Source organism: Carettochelys insculpta, chromosome 7, assembly GCF_033958435.1.
Source record: "Carettochelys insculpta isolate YL-2023 chromosome 7, ASM3395843v1, whole genome shotgun sequence".
Taxonomy (NCBI): Eukaryota; Metazoa; Chordata; order Testudines; family Carettochelyidae; genus Carettochelys; species Carettochelys insculpta.
The window spans coordinates 2331898-2342462 of record NC_134143.1 but is presented as its reverse complement, the minus strand read 5'-3'; the positions used below and the strand labels follow the sequence as shown (position 1 = coordinate 2342462).

The following is a 10565-nucleotide window of genomic DNA, read 5'->3' as shown; positions in this document are numbered from 1 at the left end:
CGGGACGGACGAGAACACCACCCGCACGCCCAGGTCTTCCAGCGGCTCCAGGGGCACGTGCACGCCCCCAACTGCCAGGCCCCTCTCCACCGCCTCCTGGGCGGCGGCCTCCGAAGCCAGGAAGAAGACGATCTTCCCGAACATCCGGGAGGCCGCCACCACGGCCACGGACCCCACCACCCGTGCCAACGCCCGCACGTAGGTTTCCACGTGGGGCGAGGCAGCCACCAGGAGGCAGCGGACCCCGTGCCTCCTGGTGAGCGCGGGAAAGGGGCCGCGACCGTCGGGGATGGTAGTCATGGCGGAGGCAGAAGGAGCAGGGTGCGGGGCGGCGGCCGCCACCTGGGCATACAACCTGGGGGCCGAGATGTCGGGGCCCCCAGGGGTGGTGGAGGGAGCAAGGGGAGGGGGAGAAGGGGAGGCTGCGGCGAGTGCTTGGGCAGTGGGGGGGAGAGTCCCCGCCACGGGGGGTTTAGCCTTCCGGGCGGGGCTCTTGCCCTTCCTTTTCCCCTGGCCCTTCCTGCCCCTTTGGGGGGGTGGGTTTGGGGCCAGGTTGCTGGAGGACGCCGCGGCAGAGGTGGTGGGAGCCCCGGAGCCTGCGCCCGCGCCCTCAGCCGACATGGCGGCAGAGTCTTGGGCGGCCCCGGATGAATGGGCCGCCGTTTCGGGGGTGGGTGGGGTGACAGTGGAAGACGAGGGGAGGAGGGGGTCACTGGGTGACCCTCCGGTGGGTGTGGGGGTCATGGTGGTGGGTGTGTAAGATGGGGGAAGTTTGTTGGGCGTGGGGCCTTTAAGAGAGAGCGGGGGAGGGGAGGAGAGTGGAGGGGAAGGAAGGGTGGAGGTGTGGCTGCCCCTCCCCCACCGTCCGGGCTGAGGACCCAGTCAGGTGGGGGAAGGGCAGAGCAAGGGCAGTGAGGTCAGGGGAAGGTGAGACCTACGATGGCCGCTGCTCCCAGCACAAGATGGTCAGATGGCTCCTTTTCTGCACTGGGATGTGAGGGATTAAAGTTTATGCGTGTGTGGTGGGGGGCGGGGCTCAGGCGCTTGGGTGAAGTGAAAAATAAAAGGGGGGTGGGAGGGGGCGTGGGCACAGCCAACCTGGGGGAAGGGGGGGGGTGGGGGTGCCCACGTGCGCCTGGGGGGCGGGGGGCCCACGGCAGCTGCTGCAGAGGCCTCAGGAAACCAGAGGGGGAAGGAAGGGGCAGCTGGTTAGAAGGGGGCCTGGGTGGAGGAGGGGCCCCCAGCGGCGGCTGGGTGTGGGTGGGGGGGCAGTAAGGAGGGGGGGTGGCTGCAGGGGTGGGGCAGGGACACACCCTAACTCCCCACTCCTGGCTATGCAGCCACCCCTCTGGAGCCCCGGTGGAAAGGAAGGGCTCTGCCCAAACTCACCCCTCCCAGGCCACTCCACAGGAAGAGGCCTGTGGAGGGGGCCCAACCGCCGCTTTCAGAAGCCCCTTACCTTTCCTGGGGGGTGAGGACGCAGCAGCTGCTGGATGAGGAGGTGGGCTGCCCAAGTGGGGGGCAGCAGCAGTTCCCCTGTCTCTGGTAGTGTGGGGAACGGGGAGCAGGAGAACGCAGTGCTGCTGAAGGCTGGGCCTATTGGATGCCGGGGGACAACGAAAGAAAAACCAGGGGTGGGAGTGAGGGTCAAAGGTTTAAAATGAGGGAGCCAGAAGGGGACACCGAGCAGAGGACCCCGGACAGCGCCCACCGTTCCTCAAAGGCGTCCAGGGAGTTGGTGGACACCGCCCAGAGGAACTCTGCTCGGATTCGTGAGCGGAGGGAGGAACGGAAGTAGGCCCCACAGTCGCAGGTCGCCCCCCCTGCCAGCCTCCTCTCCCTGGTTTTGTAAATGGCCATTTTGGCCGTGGCCAGGAGGAGGCTGACGAGGAGGTCCCGCGACTTTGTGGGGCCACGGATAGGGTGTGAGAGGATGAGAAGGTGTGGGGAGAAGTGCAGCCAGAACCTCAAGAGGAGGTTCTGGAGGAGCCGGAAGAGGGGCTGCAGCCTGGCGCACTCGATGTAGATGTGCGCCAGGTTCTCCCTCGTGCCGCAGAAGGTACAGGTGTCCGGGATGGGGGTGAACCGCGCCAGGTACACGCCCGTGCTCACCGCTCCGTGGAGGATTCTCCAGCTGATGTCCCCGGCGGGCCGAGGGACCAAGGTGGAGTAGAGGCCGGCCCACCGGGGTTCCCCACCCTCCGATGACGGCAAGAGGTCCCGCCATTTGTGATCGGGGCGGGACACGAGGGTTGGGAAGTGGAGCGTGTGAAGCACAAGCGCATACAGAAGATGTCTAGGTGCGGTTTGGAAGGGGACCGGCTGGAAAGTGTGCAGCCGGCTGAGGTGATGGGGGGGAGGGGGGCGGGCAGGATCGCGAAGCCGGGGGCCCACGGAGAGGTCCGGAGGGCTAGGAGTGGGAGGGGGGGCGGGGTGCACCCTCTCGCAGGACCCGGCCAAGGTAACTGTGAGCGGTGGAGGGCAGGGCAGCCTTCACCTCCCGGAGTACGAGACGGGGGGAGCGTAGGTCGGAGAGCCCCATGCGCCGGGCGAGCGCCGGGGCCTCCATCCAGTCCCCCAGCTCGTAGTCCAGGATGTCTCCGACCCTGGTGATTCCACCTAGGACCAGCCTCCGGCGCACCGTGCAAGACTCCGCCGCCTGCACACGAAGGTGAGGGTTGTGTAACAGGGGCTCCGCGAGGAGGTCTTCTCCCAAGGTGGCCCCGAAGGACCTGGAGGCTGCAAGCAGCCGCCAAGTGCGGAGGAGGTCCTGGTAGAAGGCCGGCAGCTCCGAGAGGCCTCGCGGACGGTCTCTGCAGGATAAATAGAGGAGCTGCCGGTCGCATCGGAGCCCTCGGTAACGGCGGAGGAAAGCGTGCGCCAGCGTGCTCCACGCCGGACTTTCTGCACTGTTGGTGTTGAGAAGCCTCTGCAGGGCCCGGAGGCAGAAGACATGGACCTGAGTGCGCGTGCAGGTCAGGCCCTGTCCTCCCTCCTCCGGGGGAAGATGGAGTACCCCTGCAGGGACCCAGTGCAGTCCTGGCCCGGTGGTGATTGTAGAGGGGGATGGAGGAGAACACCATAGCCCTGGCTGTGAACTCACAGAGTGATCAACAATCTCTCTACATGCACTTAAAGCTTCACAGATACACAGGCCTGAATGTGATACATTTCATTAACCAGGGACAAGCACCTCTTTATAGGTATGAGGCCCAAAATTGCTCATGTCACTATCTACTCCCAGCTAAGGGACAGGTTTGCAAGGTTTATGTGTGTTAGCAGCAGCAATTGTTGAGGCTTCAGCTCTGTTGAAAGAAATCCCCTAGAATGGGAAACAAGAGTGTGTTAGAAACAGGGATGTCAGTAGCTGTCTTTCAAAGGGAGTGCTTGGATTTGAACCAAGGGCCTCTTGATCTGCAGTCAAATGCTCTACCACTGAGCTACACTCCCTTACCCAAGGCCCCTTTTGAGTCATTGATCTTGAGTCTCCTGCAGAACAAACACTGTTTCCCAGCTCCTTTCCCTCCCTGAACCCAGGGTGGTTTCACAAAGGCACAGACGGGGTTTGATGAAACTTTATTTCTCCCGGTGCATGTTACAGCTTCTCCCCTGCTGACCTGGCTTCTCCTACTCAGAGGTACAGCCCCTCAGTGGGGCAGATTACCGGCATACGTGGGACAGTTCTCTCCCAGCCACTTGGAGCAACATCAGTGGTTACAAAGAATGAGGAAAAAACCTCCTGCAGGACACCCACCAATCAATCAGATATAGTTGGGTTTGCAGTCAGTGTCAGTAACTTCTCTTCCTGGCACATGTGGTGACCCAGCAGCCTGCTTCCCTGAGGTGCTGGACAGCAGAGCTTTTACAGTGCTAACATGTCAGCCCTCGTGACAATATGAGTGCACTGTTTTCAGTAAGAAGGTGCTGGGATGCATTGAACATGCCCATATCAGTGACATTTAATCCATGTAGAGTTTGGGGTTCACCACTTTCACAATGTCACACACCTTTTAAACTGGTCTGGCAGCACAATTTCCAATAATCCCTTTCCCAGTCATATAGTCAGAGGCACGTTGCTGCTAGGAAAGGTGGAGCGGCCTCTACATAATAACAAACCTCTCACCATTTTCCAGTGATAGAGAGCCTGGCTCAGTGGTGGAACACATGACTGCAGATGAAGCTATCCCAGGTGCCCCTGTTTGGATGGTTTTCTTAATGGAAATCCATTTTCACCTCTGGCTCCAGTATGTTTTGGGGGTTGCACTGGATGCTTGACATGGATTTAAACACTTCACACTTTCCTCTGGAAACGTACGAAAGCTGAGCAAACCTGTCCCTCAGATGCCTCAGTTCCCAGCCTCTGAGGCTCAGGTTTCTGTTCCCATCCATCACACAAAGGTGCAGTACGATGCACATGTGCAGGGCTCTGCTTGCCATGGGCTGCACTGGGCAGGAGAACCAGACCCACGGCCGGGGGGGTCAGGAGTCTGACACAGAAATGCCCTTGGTGCAGGCTGACACACCTAGGCTGTGTCACACTCAGCCAGCATCAACAGGGACTGACCCAGGCCCAGGAGCAAGCATGTGGCTCTGAGCAGTAAATAGTCACCAGGCAGGGGGCAGAGCTGGGCACAGGGCCAGGCAGAGTCCTCCCACAGAGGGAGCTGCAGAAGGGACCAATGCAGCAGAGAAAAGCACCCAAAGAGACATAACTGCTGAGTCTTACACATTGGCTCAGAGCTACCTAAGCAAGACACGAGTGAGCCAGGCTGATGCCAGCCCCACAGCCATGGGTCAGTAATTTGCCCTCAGACTGAAGGGGAGAGAGGTCCCGTGAGTGACTCCTTCCCCCAAAGGCTCATTTATGAGTTTAGCTCTGGGCACCCAGAGGGAACAGACCCCTTGGGGCACAGCCCCTGCACAGCACAGTTTAGTAAGCATGAAAAGAAGCACAAAAATCTACCCCACGAGCCCCAGTTTGAACTCTTATTGTCAGAGACGACATCTCCACTGCAGCTGCTCTCAGAACATGGAGCATCCACCAAAATGCTCGCAAGTGGCAGACTTGTGCCGTTGACACAACCAGCCCTGTTGCATGTATCTCACCTGCCCAAGTAGCTCAGCAAATCTGTGTGACCAGGCAGGTGACAGGCACAGAAACACAGAGGATGCCAAGAACAGTAACATCAGGTTACTGCCAGTCACCAGCACCCCTGGACAGAGGCATTTGGAATTCTTATGGTGATGCCAACAGTGACACCCAGCAACCCCCCACCCCCCCAGGCTGACCCCTGCACAGCCCTCTGGGCATAGTAGAGCCTATTTGTCCATTGCAGCCAGGACAACAAGCAAAGGTGAGCTAAACGGTACCGCAGGACTTGAACCCCTCATGGGAGCATTAGGAGACTCACAATAACCAGGTCATCTCACCAGCCTCGGTGGAAAGGAGCCATGGGCAGCTGCAGAGAGTTTGTGGTCTCTGGATTGAGCTGTGTGGGTCAGGACATTTGCTTATTCCGAGGGTCATGAGCTCCAGGGGTAGAACATTTACTAGTGCTAGTGGCTGAGTGCCCAGGGCTGGGGCTGGGAAGTGGCCGTGTCAGTGTCTCACTCAGGTCAATGCTGGAAGGGAGTTTAGCCGGTGAAAACAGCCCAGGGGCAGGGAAGTGTTTCCCTGGACTCTCCAGCATTTCAGTGGGTCTGGCTGCTTTGGGGCCGGGACACTGACCTGTCCTGCTGCAGTCGTTACCCCAAAGGGGCTGGGGGGTTCCAGTCTCAGACACAGCACACAAAGCTGGGCTCAGCAGCACTGCCAGAGCCACCCCACACTGTGGCAGTCACTATGTGCAGTTTGAGCTGAGAGCCCAGAGCTGCTCCTTTCCCACAAGGACAGGAGTGTCCAGGGGGCCTGAAGCACTGGCCTGTCACCAGCATGTGAACCTTCACAACATCCATTGTGGGTCAGAACAAAGGTCCCTCCAGCCCCATGTCCTGTCAGGGCCAACACCAGGGGCTGCAGAAGGTCGCAACCCGGCACCCCTGGGAGCTGAACCCAGCAGCTCCTGTGTGCTCCATTCAGCTGTGGAGCAGGAGATATGTCCCAAAGAGGCTTTTCCCCAGCTGCTGAGAAGCACAGAAGAACTCAGGACTTGCTCAGGGTGGCACAGTGGAATGGAGACCTGCCCCAGGCCCTGTGGCTGGATCTATTGCTGTCAGGGGCAGAGAAACATTCCTTCCCCGGGCAAGTATCTGCCTTTTTCCCAGATGTGCACTGCCCAGCCAAGGAGCTGGGAGAGACCAGAGCACTGCATCAAGCCTTGGGGAACCAGCCCTTCACTCAGAGGCAGCTGCACCTGTGCCTGACCTCAGCTGAGTCAGGGCTGCCACTTCCTTGCCAGGGAACTACACCCCTGGCTGTGTTTGGGGCCCTACTCAGCCCCACACAGCAGCCCTGAAGGGGGCAGAGGTGAGTGGAGCTGACACTTCAGTCAGGCTTGGCACTTTCAGGGCAAATGAAATCATCCCACCCCCCACCTCTGGCAGCCAGAGCTCAGCTCAGCCTCACAGAGGTGTCCTGTGCTTGGAGTCTGCCCAACACAGGAGCTGGGAGGCAGCAAACTCAGGTGTGCTGGAAGTTGCAAACAATGGGGCTGGAAATCAACAAAGAAAGATGCAGTAAGGATGGGATTTGAACCCCTGCAGGCAGAGCACAATGGATTAGCAATCAATTACCTTCACCACCTCATCTTCATGTGCTGCAAGTTTTTCATACTTCCCAAAGTCAACCCTGCCAGGAACCTTTCTGCACCTTGCTGGTTGGCCAGGGACACAGGATGGGTAGATTTGGCCCAACAGTGCTACTCTCACTCCTGCCCCGTGCAGTGCGGCTTCCTGGGGTGAGCAGGGCCCCAAACACAGCTGGGGTGCAGTGCCCCGGCCAGACATGGGGACGAGGTGGGGGCAGCCCTGGCTCAGCTGCAGCCACTGACATGGGCAGCTGCCTGTGAGGGAAGGGCCTGTCCCCAAGGCTGGCTCAGGGGCTCTGGTCTCTCCCAGCAGCTGGGATGAGCTGGGCTGGGCTGGGCTGGGCTGTGCACAGCTGGGAAAGGGGCAGACACTTGCCTGTGGGGTTGAATGTCAAACTCCCCTCTCTCTGACACTGAGAGCAATAGATCAGTCTGCAGCACCAGCCACAGGGCCTGAGGCAGGTGTCCGTGTGACTGTCCCGCCCCAGAGCCCCTGGGGTCCTGTGACCAGACACAATCCCCCTGCTCTACTCCATCTTGCCCCTTTTAGGTGCCTCTGAGCACACAGCACAAAGGAACAGCACAGTCTTAGAGCGTTTGAAAGCTCAGATGCGCTTATCTCAAGCCCAGCGTTTAGATGCTTCAAAACACAGATGTGCAGTGTCAGCATGGCCCTAGACTGAAGAATGCAGACAAGGGGGCTAACAGGCTAGATGTTGACCACGGGGTCTCAAATTGCCCTCGGCTGCTACCGATAATTGAGACGCCCACACTTCATGCAAAACCTAGCTGCTGAGCCTTCAGCTGTACCCCTTGCTTTCCCAATGAGCCAACAAGACAGCAGGTGGCACAGGATGGGCCATTAAAGCAGGCTAGGCAGTGTATTGCCCAATCGTCTGCGAGTGTGACTCAGAAACCTACCACACGCTCTGTAGCACAGACAGACAGACAGACAGACACATCCTGCACCCAGCTACAAAGGCTGTTCACACACAGAAAAGAGGTTCTGATATTTGACAGCTAAACCATTTCCCCAGCTCCCTCAAATGTCATATTAAGCACATCTGCCCATCACACAGGCAGGTGGAGGGTTTGTGGTCCCAGTTGCTCACAACCAGACACATCCAAAGCCATGAACCACCAGCGTGGCTCAGTCACAAAGGGACAGTGGTCCCTGCTGCCCCAAGGCTGACAGAGAGCCCCTCAAGACCACCACTGCCGAATCCACCCAGGACCTGCTCCTTACTCACTCAGACAGAGCTTTGCTTGTTTTCCTTCCACCCAGAATCCCACTTCTCTTCCTGGGTTACCAGGAGCCATTCCTGGAGCACCATTGGACAGGCACAGGATTCTGCCTCCCTGCAGCCAGCCTCACCTGCACAGGCTTTGGCAGGAGAAAGAGTGGTGCTCCATTAACTGCACTGAGGTGCTAAGCTGCTCTCCTGCCTGCCTCAGCTTTACTTCCTTCTTCTGCCCCATTCCAGCCTCACTTCTTCCTTTAGCAAGTCACGCAAAGGAGGCCAGCAGGAGAGCTGGCCTCAGTAGGTCAATCCTCAAGGGCAGAGGAGGCCAAGACACAAGCCTCCTGAAAAAGACCGGCCGAACTTGTGTAGCTTCCCCAGTCTGAGAGCGACGTATATGCTCTGCTGATACCTCTACCCTTTTTCACACAGCAGTTGGGTTTACCCTGGAAACAGAATGAGACCAGCTCTTCTCAGCCCCAAAGGGGAGCAAAGCAAGCAAAGCACTGCTGTTTTCATGGGGCTTTAAACAAGTACATTGCACGTGTAAAGCAAATGTAACAACCACAAAGCTACAGAAGTTCTATCTGGGTTGGGTTCCCCTCCCATCACGTCCATCCACAAGTCACTGCTTACCCTGGCCCACATGGGCAGCCCTTCAAAGGCTCCGCTGCCAGAGCAGAGGATGGCAGCTGCACCCAGGAACTGTGACTCCAGCTTTAAGAGTATCATGACCAGTAATCCCCATCACCTTCCTCTGTGTGTCAGTGTGATCTGGGATAAAAAGCAGCCAAGAGAGACAGCAGGGGAAGGTTAGGATGTGCTAAAAGCCATCTTTTTGGAATACTGTGTCACAGCCCCCTTTTTTTGAAAACATGCTGACATTTTCACTAGGTATGACACATGAGGCTTTTTAAAACTTCCTATGTCCTCTTGGTGTAAACTGTTCTGAAACTCAGGAAATGTCAAGAGAGGTTGATGCTCACTTGAGGTGCCTGTGGTAGGTAGTGTGGCCGAGTGGTCTAAGCTGCTGGATTTAGGCTCCAGTCTCATTGGAGGCGTGGGTTCAAATCCCACCACTGCCATCTCTTTATGAACTGGAAGATGGATAGAAAGCTGCATTGATGGCCAGACCCCAACAGTTGGAACTGACATCTCTGTTTGGAGATGGGTTTCAAATATAATGTCCTCATGATCAATTCTCTGTCCTGCAAGGTTCAACATCTTTCTTGAAAAGCTGGATGAGGGGGAATACTACACCATTAGCAAATTTGCAGATGACCCTAAACTAGGGGAAGAGGTAGATCTGCTGGAGGGTAGGCATAAGGTCCTGAGTGACTTGGATAAATTGCAGGGTGGGGTCAAAAGAAATGTCATGAGGATCAATAAGGACAAATGGGCTGTGGCCACATTTGGCCAAAACCTCAAAATAGCCATGCTAATGGCCAGCTACTCTGCTGATAGGAATAGGGGGATTTCAAAGTCTGCGGGGTCCTTTGGAAACCTGCTTGTGCACCAAAAGGAGATGATGCCAACACCCAACCCCATTGGATGACTTCACCGTAGTTGCCAACACAACAAGATATTGCATCAGGAACTGGATTTGAGAGAAGGTCTGCCAGATCCAAACGACCGCCTGTCTAGACTAGAGACCATGGTATGTAGTATTTCCAGTGTTTTTGATGTAGTATTTCTGCCAACACTATAGTGGCTTATTCCATATTTGTTGCTGTAGTTAGAATCAGTTTTATTTGAAAATGAAGAGGGTTTCTCAAGAGGGGAGGGAATGTGGTGCTTTAGGTGTAAGACTGCTTGTAATTACTAGAACTGTGAATCCAGGCTGCTGGCAGTCTGGAAACACAGGAAACATGAAGAAGAAGTTAGAAGATTAGCAGGGGCCTTACAGAGAGCTACAAAATAGTGCAGCAGCTTTGTCAAGAGGTCTCACTTTTGGAAATAAAGTGTGTGGAAGTTTGTTAGCGCCTTGCTTGTACGGTACCACAGGCTGGTGGGAGCAGGTCCCTCACAATCCTGGGTGTCCCTGAGGAGCGTCACACTCAGCTTAGAAGATTGAAAAGCTGAGTTCCCTTGTCCCTGCTCTGCCCTCTTTGTGTGCAAAAGGACACTTGCCTCCTCTGGCTGGCTCCACATCAGCTCCAGTAGCTCCACACCACAGCAGTGGTTCACAGTCCGCGGCCTGTTTGCAGCTCAGTCAGCACTCACTTGTGACATCCTCACAAACACAAAGGTAGTATTGGACACAGCCCACATTACACACTGTGGTTTCATATGCAGCCTACAGTAGTGAACAAGTTGAGAACCATTGCGCTCGAGATGCTCAGAAGAGCCAAGTTTGGGTTAAAATTCCCCTCTGGCTGGTTCCCCACCCATTCAGCCCAGCCCAGACTCTGAGAATGGGAAAGAAAGTAACTGCTGGAGGAGATGAAATAACCTCCACAAGTCCAGCAGCTCCAGATCAACCAAGAGATTATCAGAGTGAGAATCGGGTGCCAGATAGAGGGGTCTGTAACTGTACCTGCTGAGTCCCAGGGGAGGGAAACCAGCATTCGTTGCTTCT

General features: G+C 56.7%; 2 non-coding genes across 2 annotated transcripts; one reads left to right on the top strand and one right to left on the bottom strand.

The window, feature by feature from the left end:
• Window positions 1–3378: 3378 nt before the first annotated feature.
• TRNAC-GCA (transfer RNA cysteine (anticodon GCA)) lies at window positions 3379–3450 on the bottom strand. The gene has a single exon. It is a non-coding gene; the product is annotated as a tRNA-Cys (tRNA).
• Window positions 3451–8990: 5540 nt separating this feature from the next.
• On the top strand, window positions 8991–9072 carry TRNAL-UAG (transfer RNA leucine (anticodon UAG)). Its single transcript has one exon. It is a non-coding gene; the product is annotated as a tRNA-Leu (tRNA).
• Window positions 9073–10565: the final 1493 nt, after the last annotated feature.